This window comes from Orcinus orca, chromosome 6 (assembly GCF_937001465.1).
Source record: "Orcinus orca chromosome 6, mOrcOrc1.1, whole genome shotgun sequence".
NCBI lineage: Eukaryota > Metazoa > Chordata > Mammalia > Artiodactyla > Delphinidae > Orcinus > Orcinus orca.
The window spans coordinates 19,405,106-19,411,105 of record NC_064564.1 but is presented as its reverse complement, the minus strand read 5'-3'; positions in this window follow the sequence as shown (position 1 = coordinate 19,411,105).

Sequence of the window (6,000 nt, the reverse complement as noted above, 5' to 3'; positions counted from 1 at the left end):
AGCCTCAGTTTCCTTCTCTGTTAAATGGCAATAATGATGATGATGATAACAGCAATAACATCTTATTAAGTATATAATCCTAGCTTCTTCATAGATATCGGGAAGCTGAAAAAAATAATTTATATGAAGACAATTAAAAATATAAAATTATCTTATAGATTCTAATTATTCATATCAGACTACCTTGGTGTTATTTGAAACCAAAAGAACAGGAATTGATGTCTTTAAAAGGTAGGCACTCAGTATTTGTATTAGTTCCTTAAAAATTCAGAAAAGCAGAGCTCAGGGATTTGGTTTCTATTGGTGTAGGTGAAAAGTTCCGTAGGTACTTGGGTTGGAGTTGAAAGCTGACTAAGCCAGGTGAACAGGTGTTGGTTGAAGAGCTTAGGCATAAGGGAGTAGTATGGAGCAGAATCCAGCACCCCAAACTCCACTCCAGGACAGAGCTCATCTCTGAAATTCCTATGATGCCTCCTCCACTCTCAGTACGTGGCAACATCACTACAAAGAAACCATCACCACAAAGCATTCACAGTGGCAACATTACTTTGGCTGTTGCATTTCAAGTCTGGAAGGAAGATTATAAATAACAATCTGACACTAACAGAGAGTGGTTTTGAAGACCAGTTTTGTAGCTAGTTACTTTAGAGATTATTTCTCTCTGTACTGACCTTCCCAAGAAGAAGCTGACAAAGAGTGGGGGAGGCTCCCTCTCCCCCTAGAGCCTGAGGCTTTGTGTTTCTTTCGTTCTCAGTCTGAGGACTTCCGTGTTGGCATTTGCTCTGAAGGAAAAGTAAGAGTTCTCCGAATACTTGCATTCCAGCAAACAGACCTTATACCTCCAAATTTGTTTCTCCAACCTCCCTTTCCTGTCTATACAAAAACAAAACAAACAAATAAACAAACCCCCTCAAATCTAAGTACTCACGGGCTCCTATCCAATTTAGACCTTGGGCATCTGTATGAGGAGCCATGGAAATAGCTGAGCTAAAATTTCTCAGACAGAATCAGCATCATTGCCAGAACTCCCTTTGTTTCACCCCTTTCAGGTACTGTGTTCTGTATGGAATAGTAGAGGAAACCAGATGTGAACCACTGAAAACCACTCTTCTTTCCCGGTGCTCCTAGGAAGTCTCCTGTCCTGGGAAATTACTTCTTTGGGGAGAAGAGGGCAGCAGAGAGCCCTTTTCCTTGACCACCTGCAGCAGGCGCTGGATTGAAAATAGCAAGACAGTAGCAGTTGCTGGATTGGTCCTGTCAGCTGGAACCCTTGCGAGAGCTGAGGTTAGCAATTGTGTTTGTTACTCTGTTGCTGTCCAGCAGAGCTGGAGAACAGTCCAGCATTATAAGGACCTGGGTGCGTGGGAGCTGAGAGCTCTTGACAGGCACTGCACTCTTTAAAAGGGGGCACAAGTGTATTGAAAGCAGAGCACATCTCTGCCAGGGTGCTTTGCCAGGGATGACAGATTGCATTGTCTGTACTTTTCTATTTCACTCTGATGCGGTGGTTGGCATCTCTGAGTCAATGGGAGGTGTTGGGGCCTTGTGAATGTAACATTTCCTGGGAGGCCATCGCTCCCACCTTTTTTTTTTTTTCTCCCACCTTCTATTTCTGTTTTGTCTTGGTTTAGGGACCAAATTGGAGATGATTGTTTAATTTTCTTTCCCAAACACTCAGGGTCCCATAAGAACTCTTCTAAGAGTGCGTATATCCAAAGTATTTCCAGAATCCTCCAGGTTCTGCCTGGTTAGCCCAGCTGGTTGGAAGCATGCGGTAACAAGGGCAAAGTGTGGGTCCTTTTCCTCGTGGGCCACTTAGCTTTGTGCTGTTTCATGGCCACGGGCTGCATCCCTAGCTCCAATCTGGTAAAATATCATGGATAAATGAAAGCAGATTAAATGCCTAACATAGTACACAACCCATAGGAGGTATTTAATCTATGTTTGCTCAACGAATGAAAGCAAATCATCAGAGAATCATAGAATGGCAACAATAAAAAATGATTTTAGTGACGAATCTGCTGCATCCCTTTACCATATTATTTATCAGAGAAAAACACAGTCCAGATTTAACTTTTCTCAGTCAGAGGGCCAGCCAGGGTTGCATCTGATTTGTCTTTTGGTCCTTCCCAGCTCCCAGGCCCATCCTGGCAGTTAATGGAACTTAAGTTGTAATACTCAGCACCCCTCATGGCTAAGAACGGCCCTTCCCAAATGGTTTCACTGTGCAAACACCACACTAGACACAAAGGCTATTAAGATTACAGGGTTTTGCGTAGAGAAGGCTGTAATCTAAGAAAGAATTCACCCAGAGCCGTCCTTCCTCCCCCAGGAATAAAGCCCATAGCAAGCAAAGTGGCAGTATTGGAGCTCAGAGAAAGCCTGGCCTTGGAGCTGCTGCTTGAGAAGGTCCCTGCGGGTGGAGGTCTTAGGGCCCCCAGGGCAACGTAAGAGCAATGACTTTTCCAAGGAGTTAGTGATCAGAGGGCAGAACTGAAGATCAACCTTTCCGACTCTGTCGCATACAGAGGAATCGTAATTGATGTGTAGAAGGGCATCATCTTGGTGGCTTGTGAGGGAAAGGCCACCTGATTTAATGGAAACATCTAATTTATAGAACAGCACAAACTAGACAGAGAATTTTTCCAGGTAAAGATGCTTTGGACTGCTCTCATGAATAGGTAGAAACACTTGACTGTCTAACTTGCAGGGCAATGGTCTTTGGGATGCATGTAGGGAATTGTTTCTTTTGTAAAGAGTCAGAATCCAGGATTAAAAGCTGAGCAGCACGCACTGGGCTCAGAGGGGGGAAAACTTGATGGCTCTAATGTAGTAGAGAAGGAGGCAAGTTCTAGGAGGGCCGGAGATTGAGGATATCATCTGATATCTGGGCAGTACCAGCTCGCATCAATCCAGGCTGGGGGTGAGAGTCTCTGCTTTGCAGAAAACCCCCATCAGGGCAGCTTGTCCTTGCTGTGTCACCTCCTCTCCAGCAGCCCTTTTAGGAATTCCAGTTGCTGTGGTTGGTTTCCCTTAGTTTCTTAGAAGTATTTGTGAGTTTGTGGGTGGGATGCATATCTCTCTGCACTGGCGGGATGGAAAAATGTAAGCATTACTCCCAAAGCAGCTGAGTATAGTTGGGGCAGAGGTTACCCAGTTCTGGATTTGAGAAGACCCAGCAGAGGTGAAGACAGGTGCATTACACAGGAGGTCAAGGGTAAGGCCAACCTCTGCATACTGGAGGCCTTGCCCATACCAGCCCGAGAGCTTCTACTCACAGATTCCCCTTTTGCCTATTCATCCTTTACTCCTTCTTCTGAATTTCTGAAAATCAGCGATATTTTTACCGTTTCTATAATTTTGCCTTTTCCAGAATGTCACATAATTGGAATCACACAGCCTATAGCCTTTACATACTGGTCTCTTTCACTTAACAATGTGCCTTTAAGTTTCTCCATACCTTTTCATGTTTCATAGCTCATTTCTTTTTATCATTAAATAATATTCCATTGTTTGACTGTACCACACTTTATCTATTGAAGGACATCTTGGTTGCTTCCATTTCTTGGCAATTCTGAATAAAGCTGCTATAAACATTCAACGTGCAGGTTTTGGCGTGAACATAAAGTTTCAGATCAATCGGATAAATACCTAGAGCGTCATTGCTGTGTCATATAGCAAGACTATATTTAGCTTTGTAAGAAGCTGTCTTCCAAAGTAACTGTACCATTTTGCATTCCTGCCAGCAATACATGAGAGTTCATATTGCTTCAAGTCCTTGACAGCACTTGGTATTGTCAGTTTTTTTTTAAATTTAGCAGTTCTGTTAGGTGTGTAATGGTATCCCATTGTTGTTTTAATTTGCAATTTTCTAATCACAAGTGATGTGTACCATCTTTTTATGTGTTTATTTGCCATCTATGTATTGTGTTTCAAACTTCTTTGACTCTGGAGGCCTAGCTCAGAGGCTTAAATAATCATAGGTTCTAAATTAATCATTCGCTGTTTGTCTACCCCAGGGTACAGCTAAAGCCATGTTAAGACTGCTTGAAAAGATTCTTTTTCTTTTTTAAGTTGCCTTAACTTTTCCTTCTGAAACGTTTTCAACATTATACATTTGTATGTAATGCAAATGGATTATTATTATTACTAGGCACCAGAATTCTTCTTGAGAAAAAACGTGCCATTTTTTGGAAAAATATATGATAGCATGAGACAAGGCAATGAAAGTGGTGACAATGTTCCCTGATTGAAACAAAGAGAGCACTCTCTCTCTGTTCTCAAGGGGGAGGATCCAGAAAGAGGGAAGGAATTAGCAGATGAAAGGAGGCTGAGGTCCACATTCAATGAAGCAACGAGTAGAAATCCCACAATTTAAGATGAGGGATTTCTGATGCTAAATTTGAAAATCTTCATGTTGCTGTGGTATAACACCCATTTTTGTCCCTCACCACCTCAACACATTTTCAGTAAACTTGACCACACTTACGAATGCTTTGTGTAAGAGCTTTGTATTGTTTTAGGAATTCAAGAATGTGAGTTTCATTTCTGCAGTGAAGAACAGAGATAGCGCCTGTGGAAACAGAATGAAATGAACCCACCTAGGATTTAGCAACCATCTTGCTGAAGGTTAGGATTTTGACAGGGCATGAATGGAGATTTAAGCTAAGCTTAAGTGGCTCTCAGGGGCCAGGAGACCCTAGCTAAGCTAGCATCTGCATTATAGATATTACAGTAAGGACTCCTTTATAATTCTCAAATTACAATAGAATTTTTTTCTTTGACTCCATCAACCATCATGTAAAGGAAATCTTTTCTTTAGATTGTGCAAATTTAACTCAACCTACATTGAGCTGGACATTGTGACAAATTACTGAGAATCTGCTTGTATGACATTTTACATTTTATTTTTTTAATTGACTTTATTGTATAAATCAAGATTCATACACACACACACACACACACACACACCCATAAATAAATGGAATCAAAGGGTTTTGTGGGTGGAGACACAACCTGAGTTTCTGTAACTTCCTGGGGACCTTCTCTATCCCTTCTTTTTCCACTGTGTATATCCACTTGGGTGCTACGAGGAGACCAGGAATCCCAGGGTCGTGGGGTGCTGGGGCAGGAGGGGGCATCTGGTGGAGGCCCAGCCCAAGGCCTCAACATATTTTGAGAGCTCATTGCTTACCATGGGCTGCGCTGGCTGGGTGTGTTAATTTAACCCTAGGAAGTAGGTATTCTCATGTGTGTTTGCACCTGGGGAAGTCAAGGCTTAGAGATTTAAATATTGTGCTCAGTTTGTACTGTTAAAAAGTTGTGCACTCAGGATTCAAATTCAAGTGATCTCACCCCAAATCTGTATAACATCTTATATGCAAGCTTAATTTTTACATTTTAATTCATTCAAACATACGGTAATGGGAAGGGTCTGAGAGCTTCAAAAACGGAAGAGAAGTCATTGGACATAGATTGATAGAGCTGGAAGAACAGTTAGAGACTACTTTACAGATGAGGAAACGAAGGTAAAGGGAAGTGAATAACTTTCCTTAGGTCATACAACCTTTGAGCAGTAGATTTACTGTATCAATTTGAAGAGAAAGTCTTATTTTCCTTGTTAGGGGAATTTCTACAATGGGCCATCTCCCTACAGTACTCAAAGATCTAACTTGGCCATGGAAGAGAACTTGGCCAACTCAAAAATGTCTATGTCTTTAGATCCTTTCCTCTATTTCATAAAGTAATATTGGAGAAAAAAATGGTCTCCATGATCATAAAACACTGAACTTCAGCTTTTTCAGAAGTACCCCACCCCACCCCAAGTCCAAATTTTGGAGGACTTCAGTGAATGAGATGCTGGCAGACAGTAGGTGGTTAGGTAGGCTTTTTCCCACTTACTGTGTCTCCCAGGACTGAAGATAGTCAACTGAAAAGCAATCAATATATGTTTCACTTTTGTTTTCTGTATAAATAGTTGTCTTATCTGAAATGACCTTT